The 13,890-nt window shown below is 34.9% G+C and overlaps 1 long non-coding RNA gene across 2 annotated transcripts in view; it reads left to right on the forward strand.

The window, feature by feature from the left end:
• Positions 1-13,890, forward strand: part of LOC109369160 (uncharacterized) — a 191,716-nt gene that overhangs the window by 51,452 nt on the left and 126,374 nt on the right. For both annotated transcript variants that reach the window (XR_014885307.1, XR_014885308.1), the window contains exon 2: positions 5,382-5,570. This is a non-coding gene — a long non-coding RNA (uncharacterized LOC109369160). The remainder of the gene's footprint in view (positions 1-5,381; positions 5,571-13,890) is intronic.

Raw genomic sequence — 13,890 nt, forward strand, 5'->3', positions numbered from 1 at the left:
GATGTTATCAAAACCTGTGACAAATGTACTGTGCTTGTTAGTAAGCTTTGATATTTTTCTTATATAGCAGAGAATAAACTAGAGTCCTAGCAAGTAGTGACCTCACTTCAAGTCATACAATATAGCAATGGAAAAAATTAGGGAAAATATTGGTATATTCACTACCTGATTTTTTTGTGCGTGTGTATTTTTGTTTGTTTGTTTTCAGAATATACTGCTTACAAAGTTTACAGTACAAGGAATAGCATGTAGCAAATAAAGATGTGTTTGTTATTAGTTTAAATCAAGCTGGCAAGAAACAGCATATGTATCGAAAAATGCTTCTATTTTTATGGCAAAGTAATCTTAATCATCAGGTTCTTAGCACGGATGAGAGAGAACAGCTGTTGTCTTAAGTGTCAATATAAGAGTTGAATGATCTGGTTTGATATTTGTAACTCTCACATGGCTGCAATTTTGATATTTAGTGAAGTTCTGGAGCTTACATATTCCAAACCTGTTCAGATTCTGGAAGTAGCAAAGCTAATGTAAATTATATAATTCTGAAATTTGCTCTGTAAAAATTTCCTCAGATGCTAAATGGTTTTAACGCTTTTGATGTCTGAGTTGTTATTCTACAGAAGTGGCATTATATCTGCACTCTCAAATGAACTTTGCCTGCTAGGATTACATGCATCTGAATGCTTTAGAGCCAATTCAGAATGAAATTTATTAAATTGCATTTTCATATGTCTATTGGTAGTTTGGCATTCTATTTACATCTTCAATGCATTTAAATTTCCATTCCTTTAAAATCTAAATTCTTCAGGCACTATCAAGGAATGATACATCTCTTTCACAGAGACAATTAAAGGAAGTAGCCACAGTGCAGTTTTCTGAACCCCAGAAAAAAGGGAATGAAATAGGAAGAGGTGCAAGAACCTAGTGCCTTGAGCCATCACCCCCAGAGATGCGCCAGAAGCAGAAGTGGCCCATCCTGCAGCTGTAGTTTAAATAGTTTTAAGTTCTATGTCGATCCCTGAGGCAGATACGTGACTTAAAATCTTTTCCATTCACTGGTAAATTCCTGAGAATGGCAGGATAATAGAAACTCAATATTTGATGTGGAAATGTTATTCTTCCTGCTTTAGTTTGTAATCTCTTTCTCAACTGTATGCCGTTCTTACTGTGTCCTGTATCAAAAGGATAACTCTAATGGAAGAAAACTATAGCTGTGAAAAATGGAAGTTATCCATAACTACAGCTTGAGGAGAGATGTTTTCAGCTTTTAAATTAATAGAACAGATGTAAACATAAGGTTTTGATGCCACTGTAACTGAGGCTAGAAAACGACCTACAGCTTTCCTGTCAACCACAATTTGACATCTGTACATAGGTTATCTCACTAGTTTTGAGTAGACTATATGGTCTTTGTCATGAGTTCTTGAAGAACTGTGGCCTTAATCTACCTTATATTGCTACTATTAAATGTAAAATGATGTCTCATTATTAATCTGGACTTTACGGATATTCCAAAGTTAAATTAAGCTGAAGCTGTTAATCCATTAAGTAGCTGTATATAATGTACCAAACTCTAATATTTTGTTATGTACATAACAATTTTTCTCCTTATTACAGAAAACTTAATCAGATGAGAACACCTGTTTTTTTTTTTTTTTTTTTTTAGAATAATATGATATTGGATCTAATAAATTACTTGAAGCACCTACCATAAGTCTATTTGATTCTGCTTCTGTACCAGCAGAGGATATTTCAGTGAGAAGTAGAATTTTTGTTGCAATTATATGATGTGATACTGATACAAAATAATAAAAAGTTCATACATGTTACCAGGAGATCAATCTGGTTATCCAATCCTTGAATCATATAATTTAGATTCAATTCAGAATAAGTCTCAGTAGCAGATTTTTAACTGCTGACAGGGTGGAAGGTGTGTTCCACGTTGTTGTCAGTTGCTGTCCTTCCTTTTCATACTTTTACGAAATATTTTACGATATGCTATCACAATCCCAAAGTGAAGAAAAGTTGTTCTTAGGCCTAAACCAAAGTACCCTTTTTCTACTGGGAAAAAAGGGACAAAATGGTAGGGAAAAAAAGCATTTCTACGCTCTCTTAAAATGTAGGAATGAACTGTCTTAGAACACTGCATTAGCACTTGCAATTACTGCTTGAGCTGTGCCAGGCACCATGGGAAATGGAAAAGCTACTGAATGTAATCAGCAATCAAGATGTATACTGAATATATGGAAAGCAATTACCTTATAATAATGCATTACAATAAATTAAGGTCATGTTGACTACGGTAAATTTGAATAATTTAATACCATTAAAAACAATATCACATACCTATTGAAACATTCATTATAATAAATTGTTTAGGCTATGTAAAAGCTTATCATACAGAATTAACAGCCTGTATTTCCCAGACAACAATTAAAACTGATGATTTTGAGTGTAATATTGAAATATTCTTAATTGCTATGGAGTTTTTATTGCAGTAAATATATAGAAAACATTTAAACTTGCAGTGATATATTACAGTGAGGTATAGTGCACAAGACAGTTTATATGTGAGTCAATATTGTTAATAAAATTGAATTCAGCATTTTTTGAGAAACAGTTTAGCAGTCGATACCTGGGACTGAAAATTTTATAAAGAAATGAAGTTGATATAGACAGTGCAAGATCCGTAGGCCTTTCCTTTTTCCTTCCCTTCCCTTCTTTTCTTTTTTCTTTTCTTTTATCTTTTCCTTTCCTTTCCTTTCCTTTCCTTTCCTTTCCTTTCCTTTCCTTTCCTTTCCTTTCCTTTCCTTTCCTTTCCTTTCCTTTCCTTTCCTTTCCTTTCCTTTCCTTTCCTTTCCTTTCCTTTCCTTTCCTTTCCTTTCCTTTCCTTTCCTTTCCTTTCCTTTCCTTTCCTTTCCTTTCCTTTCCTTTCCTTTCCCCTTTCCCTTTCCCTTTCCCTTTCCCTTTCCTTTCCTTTCCTTTCCTTTCCTTTCCTTTCCTTTCCTTTCCTTTCCTTTCCTTTCCTTTCCTTTCCTTTCCTTTCCTTTCCTTTCCTTTCCTTTCCTTTCCTTTCCTTTCCCTTTCCTTTCCCTTTCCCTTTCCCTTTCCCTTTCCCTTTCCCTTTCCCTTTCCCTTTCCCTTTCCCTTTCCCTTTCCCTTTCCCTTTCCCTTTCCCTTTCCCTTTCCCTTTCCCTTTCCTTTTTCTATTTATTTATTTATTAATTTATTTTTGCTTTCTGACTGATTAAGGATAAACTATAATTAGTGCTGAGGGACAGAAAATTTTTTAATTTCTGCTTTAGAAAGTAAATGATACATCAGTGTAGTCTCCATGCCATGCTTTTCTTTCATATATATCTGTGAGATAACTACATGTTAACAAATCCTGAGATTGTGCAAAATCTTCGTATTGGTACTCTGAAATCCCAGTATGTTCTTAGCACAGCTACTTCACTTTCTCATTCTTACCATTTGTATTAAGCAATATTTAGCAGCCAAAGCCACTGTAGTAAATACTGTGCAACAGAACGAAACTACTATTATTTCATATTGTAATACTGATATATACCTAACTTATTTAGTTTCATGTTCGTCTCTTTCTTTTTGTTGATCTATTTCTTCTGGATTGCAATCTTGCCACTAAACAACATAGTAGGAGCCATCTGTTCAACTGAAATCCATTTGACTGAGAAGATTTTTATCTTCAGCTTTTGCTTTCATCATATGGAGGTCACTGTAATGACCTCCTGTTTATTTGCATGAATAATACAACAAATACCAAGAGCTATTTGATAGAGCAAATTCTCAGCTACAAAACACTATTTTTCAGCATTGTTACCATCAGTAACTTTGCATTTTCATCAGCAATGAACAAGAGTCTGTACGCCGTGCTTGTAAAATCTGCATGGCTGTCCAGAATGCTGCTTGTCTTTCATGTCATTGTTTGGTCTCCAGGTATTGGTGAATGTCAATGGGTGCCGTTTTTTCCACATGGAAGAATTGAATGTCACACCTTTGCTTCATATACACTTCCAGTCAAACAGCATTTTGTCAGACTGTCCCTCTGCTGCCATCTGTCACACAGCAACAAAATGGAATGGATTATTGTTGGGAAGGTTCAACCTCTCCTGCTATACTGTCAGCATCCACCTCTGATGTCGTGGCCCAGCATAATAAAGTAGGAGGCATTATTTTCAAAACAGCCTTCATAGTATCAAAACTCATTTTCTGATAAGCAGAAGAGAATTCCTAATTGAAACTACAATTCTCAGAGCACCCTTGATTTTTTCCATTTAAGAAAACATGTCGTGTAAAAAAAGTAGAATTTATTTAAAGTATGGTACTATAATTCCAATACAAGGCAGTTATGTATGTCATAAATTTTAGATGCTTGTACATTTCATCTAAGTAGGCCTCAATTTCCCTGTGAGATTGCTTGTTTTCCAACTGAGGTATACTTAAATGTTGACATGTAAAAATCCAGGTTATCTGGAAATGGACACTTTTCACTTTACTTACAAAAAATGTGGGACCCAGAGCTGAAGTTTTTTTAATGCTGCTTTAAGTTCAGTGGCTATTTTGACATGATATATAATTTATAGTTTAGATAATGACCATACAAATCATCATTCTCTGGCTCCTTTGAGCTCTATTTTTCTTGGTGTAACACAAGATAAGTATATGCAACACATGATTATATGTGTTATTTTGTTTTATACTGAGAAGAAAGACTGTTGCCTTCAATGTGTTCTGCCTTTCCCATGTGACGTGAAATTTATGTATGTAATGTAAATTGTAACCCACTTAAATTGGGTTGCAAATAAATACTTGCAAATAAATACTGTGTTTTAGTACTGGAACATTGTTAAGTTTTTACATGGTAGAAGTTAAACAGGCAGCATTTGATTTCTGAGATTACTTTCTTTCGAGGCAGAAAATAGGCAGTGCTGGTTTTAATTACGGATTGTTGAAATAAAAATAATTCATTTACATTTTTAAATCTGTAAGTAGAATGGTAGTCTGAATAAAATTTCAAAATAAAAATATTTTTCTATAAATAGTAGAATGCTGATACTGTAATCTTCTGCAATACTAAGTTTAACAATCAACTCTGTCCAGATTTCTCTTAACTATCTACTCAGGAAAAATAGCAAAATAAATGTAATGATTCATTCTTTTTTTATTTTTTTTTCTTAAGAACCAAAGTCCTTTTTGCTGCCAAATATCTTCAGTACCTAGGAATATATTTTGTGAATTCAAACAAACAAACAAAAATTGAAAATATGAAATAACACCTTTGAAAATTGAATAACTTAGAAAACAGAAAATTTTGTGTTTCTTCACATTAAGACCAACCCTTATTGTTTTTTCCTCTTCAGATGTTGTTCAGCCCACTGTAAGTCATCTCCTCAAGAGATCAATACTTCGCCTCAGTATGCTGATTGAGTTAGCCTTCAAAAATACAGAAGGAAATAAAAGCCACAGACAGCTAGCAAATCCAGCTAAGCCATGAATGAGTCAACATGTCCGTTAAGATGCATTGACTTTCTGTCCATTTACATTTAGAGGTAAGTACACATTGTAAATTAGAAATTGTTCAGCAGGTGAAATTATTCACCACACTGCCGTAATGCAAGCTAATTTTGTATACTACTTTCTGAGAGTCTATCTTGAGTATTCTTGCCATGAAACAAATGTAACTGTCTTAGATGTCATTTAACAGAGCTAGCTTCTTACCAGAAAGAGTAGTAGGAATTTGTAGAAATGTGTAATTCTTTGTATAAACTCTGAATTATCTCAGGATTTTTTTTATCTGCTTTTGCCTTCCCCTGTGTTTACATAGGTAATCAAACTCATAAATAAGCATTTTGTTAAAATATTTCCTGTATGTTTCCTAAGCAGAGTTGGAATATGTTATTCTAGTAAGGTATTATATTGACAATTCATGCTATAGCAGCAACATAACTATAATTATACTAACAATACCTAATCTCCAGTAATAAAACTGCTGCATGAGATTATATATGCTTACTTCTTTATGTCAGCTTGATTACCGAAGCCTCCTCCATCTGCAATCAGTATTATCTCATGGTTCTAAAACCTTTATTCATGAAAAAAAAATTAGGCATCTAATTCTGCAGAAATTACTTCATAATGTAATTTTTCTAGAAAAAAAAATGTGGATTTGATATTGATGTTTCATTTATTACTATCTGAAGGGCTAACAGGTAAAGGAATGAACATTAATGAAAATAGTATGAAAATAGTCCTGACTCTCAGCTCTTTACAACATGTAGGTATTGCTAGTGTCTCTGTGCCACTCATTCAAATAATTAGAAGAACATCTGCTTGGTTTTCTAAATGTATTACAACCCTGAATTATTCCGAACTATAAATGGAGGCGAGGGATCTGTCACCTGGTCTGACACACAGCTGACATGGCATTCTCAAACCTAGCATTAGTCCTAATGCCTGGGGCAGGATCTGAGTCTCGTCACATGAAGTAGGATGTGTTCCCTTAATTTTTAATGAAAGCTTTTTATCCTTGCCAAAAGGATAGTGATAAAATATTATGCTCCACAAGGTAACCAATGAAGTGATTACCAGTGGCTTAGTTTGAATGGTGAATTACATAATTTCCTAAGAATATGTGTAATGAATTGGCTGTCTGTATATACTCAATTACCATGCAAAATCAAGCATACGATCTTTGTAATGATTTCTTCACCTCCTTAATATTTGCATTTAGTAAAGCAGTGAAATACAAGTTGAGTTTAAATGAGTGGCATTTACTTGAGTTGCATATGCTCACTCGCACAAACAGTGCTGTACTGAATGTAGTCTAGTATAGAGGGAGAAGAGAGGAGAGGAAGGAAAATGGCACAGGAAGGGGAATGTTTGAACTGACTTGTGTACATGAATGGTGTTATGATTTCCCACTAAAATAACATCAGAAATAATAACTTTAATAGCTATTGCCAACATGCTACCAAAAAGTAAATTCTCATATTTTGCCTCATAGCTCACAATATTCTGGACATGTTTTAAATATGATTGTGGAATGTTACTTGTGTGTTGAGAATTTAGCGGCTTATGTACAGATAATTTTTTTTTAAATAGTACAGTACTTCAACTTTTTGTTATAACAACATTCTGTTTGTTACCTTTCTGTTTACCTTTACCATTCTGCTGTGAGCAGAAACACTATTGCTGTCTATGAGATATTATCAGACAATACATCTGCTGGATGCATATAAATATTTTTGAATGAGAAAAACAGTGCAGCTTTTAAATGGGAGGCAATGTAATGCTTGCATAACTGCACCCTGTATTACCATTTCAGAATGTCCTATAGTGCAAGACTGTCAATCAGTACTTAAATGGGACTTCAATTAGGTCATTTTTTTTTTTTGACTGATTATTGTTCCAATTGTTTTATCTTTAGAAAAATTATTCATGAATGATTATGGCCATCCTTTCTTTGATTCTAAAGATTGCATGCAACCATTTATCTCCTTAGGAGTTTTCTTCATTGATCATTGTAGAGTGTTTTGTGTTCCACAGGCTCTTCATCTTAGAGGACATGCAGGGCATATCATGACAGGACATTGGAAATAATCATAACACAATAAATGTTTTACACTCAAGAGTGTATATTTTAGTGTCTTACAGGATCACTGTCCTCTCACCAAGAAATGTGAGAACAAGAAGATCTTACCTAGAAAGTATACCTTATTTATTATTTGTTTATTTATTGGATTCTTATTATGCCTGACAGTCCCTTCCAATCTTTTTTTGTGCTTCCCAGTTAAGAAGGGAAAAAGTATTGTGATATAACTGTCCTTCCAAACTTTTGCAGTTATATCTGGACCTATGGATTAGGTATGTAATTTTCTTAACTGGTCTACTGGCCAAAAACACCATTTTAGCAGTGCAGATGAAGAAACACTGAATATGCGTAAGTCACAAAGTAACAGGGAAAGAATATTAAGCAATCTGCATTTGAGAAAGGGACTTGGTTTGGTATACCTTCTACTACAATACATCATTTAATACATCAATTAAATAGAATTTCAGTTTCACTTTTTGAAAACAAAACAAAAAGCCCTACAATCCTGAAAAATTCCTCAAAACATGATTTGCTCTCAGCTCTTTGTGGATTGAGCTCACATTGAGTACCTGTCCATTATGTTTTGGATTATGTTTATGCATTCTATATGGATTGTAAACACCTGATTGATGTTCTTACTTCAGCAACAGCTTACTCTGATGATTACTCTGATTAAGAGTGGATTGCTCTCTTAATGTATACTAGTGCAAATGGATTTCCTAGATCAGTGTGAAGGGAAACAAATTTTCTTTCTACGGTTGTCTACAAATCTAAATAAATAGTGATAGATACAAACTGGTATAATGTAAGAACCTGGCAGGGAAAATACAAATCTAAATTCTAAACAGAGTTAACATTTCTTGGCTGGATGTTTTACTTTGTTTCTATAATTCACATTAAAAAAATAAATAAATAAATAAATTAAAAATCCATACTTCCTTCTTTAATTAAGGTATTGATGCACAGTGCTCTTGGTGCATATCTTGCAGATTAGAATCAAGATCACACTTCTATCATCCAGACAAATGTAACACAGTACTTTATATACCTTTTCTTCTGAGGTTATTTCTACCAGTTAGGTTCTATATGTATGCTGAATAGAATGTTTGGGCATTATCAGGCTACAAGCACTACACATTATGAGCATTGAGAGTTTTACATGTCCAGTCAAACAGGAACATATAACATTTTCTTCCAGGTAAGTGATTAAATATATACAAAATTTCCTTAACTTTTTTGCTGTGAGATGATCTTGTCTTGTGTAAGAAAATGCACTGAACATTTTGCACTGTTAGAATATGGATTAATCAACGTTAATTGGAACTATAAGAAATTCTGTTTACCAGGAAGTGACTTGTTCCAACTGAACAGAAAGGATTTGGTGACCACACCTAGTGAATCCAAGGACCAAAAGCTTTTTAAGTTACGATTTTTACACCAAAAGCAAATAGTCTCCTTGGCTAGTCTAAAGTTGAGAACAAGAGTACTCCTCCAACAGTTCTCAGCAAACAGCAGGATATATGAACTGCATTTACACCTGTAATTGTACAGTGGCATTTTTTTTGAAGTTGTCTGATCTTACTTTCAAATCCAAAGTTTCTCTCTTCTGCCTTTTGTTACTATTTTCTATATTTTAAAGCACAAAGCCTAATCTAGCCTAATCTAGTAATGGAATCACAAAAAAGCAAACTTTCCATTACAGTACAAATGGTCCAGTTCACTTTTTTTATTGTTTAAACTGGAGACAAAAGGCTTTTTATTAAGGATATGGAAGACTGTGGATTATTAATACTCTCTTGAGTCTCTCAGATTGTATTTAAATCCTTAGAAATTTGCTACAGACCTAGGTACTACTTAAAAGCTTCTAATTCTTAGTTGGAATTTTAGTAAATAATCCTAATACAGTGATCTGTCCTTCCATGTATTAAAGTTGTTTCAAAAATTTATTCAGATTAACTGGCAGTTATTTCCTGACAGACTTCTTTTCTTGAGTTTCAATCTAGATTTTTGCATTTAGATTTCAACTTGTTGCAATTGCTGGTGTGATTATGTATTCTTTGTTTATTTGCATTGTGGCATATACCTTTTCCACATGCCCCCAGATCATGTTAGTTATTTAATAAATTTATTATGAAACCTGCAAAACTATGCAAATAGTGGTAGTTTCAAGAATTTTTAGAATTAAGACACAAAAAATTTTGTTTTATCAGAGTGCATGCTACCAGGTGGTTACTAGGTTAGGTATGCCTATACAAGTTAGTCTGGTTTCTAGTACATACAGAATGAATCTTAACTTGGAGAACAGGAAGGGTTCAACCTAAATATGAAATGAGTTTCTCTAGCTCATATTATTCCTTTAAAGTTCTCTAACACAACTGAGGCACTGCAATTGAGAGTGTTTCCTAGTTTAAATACAACGTTCAGACCTGTGATCTTTAAACTTTCTTACCTGTGAAAGGACTGGTGAGAATCTGTAACAGTGTCATCCCACAAAAAATTCAGATAGTGAGTGGCAGTTCAGTCTCTGGGGAGAAAAACCTTTTTGAGTGCTCCATGGTTTGAGCAGATCAGAGCATTGTGATCTATGAGATAAATGATGGTCTGAGAAGCCAAGAAGGAAACTCTTGTGAAATTAGGAAAAGATTAGAGATAGGGAATCCAGTAGGGATGGTTTGAGAAAGGATTAGTTAGGTGACTGATGAGTTTTCACTACAGAGTCCAGTAGAGACTCTATGGACTTGAATGCACACCTGTAAAAACCATACTTATGTTCCTGTTCTAATCTTGGTGATTCTGACTTGGGAGTAAAAGAATGAGTTTGGTTCAGGAGAATGAGGGAATGGCTTGATTCTCACAAGATTAAACACACAGTGCTAGAGAAAGAAGTAGTGACCTTCTGTTAAAGCAGGATACATAGATTGTTATGGTCCATTAATAAAATGTTTACAGTCTGTTAGGAAGTAAATTGCTAGGGTTCACTGAACAAGTAAGTTACCATGCTTGTGAAGGGGAGATATGCTTTAATAGAAAGTTGCTTCGTAATTGTCTTATCCAATCAGAAAGATGCACAACATTTTCATGTAGGTCAAGAAACCAAATGGAATTTGGATGCAGTGGGAGAGGATTTCAGTCCTGTGTTTTAAGATTGCAGAAGAGGCATGCTTTTTGAACAAATATATCTGAGGAAAAAAAAACAAGCAAAGAATCACTTGGAACAGTCCTGCATTTAGGTCAGACAAAGAGGACGTTCTTTTTGCCTAAGCAGTTCTAGAAGTAGATTGTGTATTGTTTTACAAATAATGTTGCTGCCAGAAACACCAGCCTTTATGCTACATTTCCTAAAGTATTCACTGATGATAAGTATAATATTCTTCCTGGGATGGAGTGCTAACTCCTGGTACTTGACCTCAGGGACGTTTGTAAAAAGTCTTGTAGACTCAACCACCTGCCAGTAGTCTGTTTAGAACACTGAAACCTACTTTCAGTTGAGCCCTGGTTTGATGAGGATAAACATAGCGCATGGCAAGAACAGCAGGGTACTGTCAGACTAACATTTAAGTTGCAATGTGTTAGCTTCGCATTGAAATCTCCGTGTAATTTAATTCAAACAATGGATTTGTTTCCCCAAGGAAATTGTATATCCAAAGCGTCTTTCATGGATCTTTGCACAGAAGTCAGATCATATGCTGTAAAAGCAACCAGCACATTTACAGTTATTTAGAACGGAAACATTTAGAGTCTGCTAAAATACAGCTTTTAGTCCTTTGGGATATAATTTGTTTAGAAACAAAACATTCTCTTGAAGATAAATAGGAACAGACATTGATTCTGCTAAACAGTACATTGCTAAGTTAATTGAAAATGACTTCCAAAACTACCATAAGACATCTAAGTATTAAAAATGTCCTGATGGGAAAGTTTGATCCTGGAGAATTACAGTTACAGGATTTGAAAAACTTATACATGCCCAGAATGGAGCTCTGTGTATAATACAACCAAGAGTTAGGCTGTCACAGGGAAAACTGATCAACTCGTGGTTTAGACCAGATCAGTGTTGAAGCAGCTAAGTGACACCACGTTATTAACTGGATATCAAATGGGCAATCATTCAACATAGCTACAATAGCAGTCACAAAATGCTAATGAAGCCCTACAATTTTCTGAACATTTTATAACTGCTCCTCATATGTTCCAGTCATGTGCACAACAGCATGCGAGTGCTATTTGAAGGTCCTGTGGTCACATACACTTTCCTAGGAGTGGATCCCCAGTGCTGCACCGTGCACTACCCACTACTCCTCTAGCTGGATGTGTGCTGCTGATGTGGTATTCAATGGGAGGGTGCCCTGCTTGGCCTGGGCGGAGGTTGTAGTACCTGTGAGTCAATTTGTGCCAATAGCAAGCCAGGTTTAGATGGCTGCTCTGTTATCTTTTTCTCACTATGAGGTCTCTCACCAGTGCTTCAAGTTGAAGTTTGCAATTATGAATGGTTTAACTGCTGAGATGTGAGTCTCTGCTTCCTTCACTGAAAGTAATTTCTGTTGTCAAATATCTGCAGAATGTCATGCTCTAAGACATATGTGTCACTACTAAACTTTAGCAGGAGGGACTGCTGCTGTAGGTGGGTTCTATGCATTAGAAAATTCAGCTTGACTCCTTGTATGAGAAGTTTATGAAAATGATATAATCTAGACATGTTAAAGCATGACTCCAGTCCAGGAAATGACAAAGAACTAGGCTACTGGGCTTGTAAGCAGGTGTGGATCCCAGGGTGAAGATCCTGAGATTTTTATCTTCCTCCTCGGGGAAGATAAAAAGGGGTCATTGGAGAGCCAGAAAGCATTAGAAACATTATGTGGAACTATACAAAACAGGAAGTACTTGTTTCATCATATTGACTTTCCAAAATGTTACTTATTATCACTTTGGGAAACCCTCTTTCTAGTTGCATTCTTCCCTAGTGTGCTGATAAAAAGAGATGAGGACTTCTGCAACTGTTCTTTACAATAATGACCTGTTTTTATTCATATATATTTGAGGGCAGTGCTGTAGCAGTGAAACTGTGGGGCTGGACTCACAGTGTTTCTCTGTCTACCTTCTGCTTAAACGTGTCCTGACACCTGCAGCTTCTGAAGCACGGACTCAAATGTGAACAATCCAGATTCTTTATTGCAGGTTCCAATATCCCTTATATACATTTCCAAGTTACCTCTTGTAACTTTCCATCCCCCCCAGCACGTCAGCTGAACACTTAACACTTCGCGTCTAGGCACTAACTGCCCACTCAAGTGCTCATCCAGTCAGAGCCACAAGTTGCTTTATTTATGCACTGCTTCTCCAGTCAGGGTCGTAGAGTGGAGATTAAGCTCCCCAGTTGATTTCTGCTCTCGCCTCTTGGAGATAGCCTTTGTTCTCAGCGTCTTTTTTCACATCCTGTCAAACTTCTTTTTTTTTCCAGCCTCTAACATTGTTTTGAACCCTAGCGGGCAGCCATATATTCTGAAAATGCAAGATTTTCACTAAAATAAGAATTAAAATTAAAAAATAAAAATAAAAATTTAAGTTGAAAAAAAAAAAGAAAAAAGAAAAGAAAAAGAAATCTGTAAACTTATTTTTCACAGAATACAATTTCAGGCTTCAGTTGTAGAATGAGATGTGGAAAGATTCAAAGGGACTTCATTTGGGTTCAGCAGGCTTTGCATATACCAACAATCACAAGGTTCGAAGCTCAGCTATATAATAGATATTACAAGTGAATTGAAACACCTGGAGAAAAGAAAAGGCTGTAGTACAAATGTGTTTAATTAGCAGGAATAAAGGTTAAAGAAGGTTCTAAATATTTATGTTGTATATTGCTTAGAATGAAGGCATAACTACTCAGTAAATATTTGTCTGAGGCTGTCTTGTTACAGTATGTGATTACTGTTAAGTTTTAACCTGTTCAGTATCATGATTTTGATTAACAAGCCTCTGGAATTTTCCCAACAGAGGTAACTGTCAATACTACTGACATGTATCTTTTGCTTTTCTTACACTTAGCATTTCTCTCGAAGAAATTAGGGGATTAGAAAACATGCTCAATTTGTCACTTCTGTATCTGTTATAATAACTAGAATTTGAAAAAGGTTATTTGCTTTTTTGGATTGGCATGCCTCTTTTGTCTCTGAAACAATTCATGTTAAGTTGAAAAGATGGAATGGTTTTTAGCAGCTTTCTAAAAGCTGCCATAACTATTACACTCTCCAGAATTTGAAATATCTTTGCAATCTTTTCTTTTG

This window comes from Meleagris gallopavo, chromosome 10, assembly GCF_905368555.1.
Source record: "Meleagris gallopavo chromosome 10, MGAL_WU_HG_1.1, whole genome shotgun sequence".
Classification (NCBI taxonomy): Eukaryota; Metazoa; Chordata; class Aves; order Galliformes; family Phasianidae; genus Meleagris; species Meleagris gallopavo.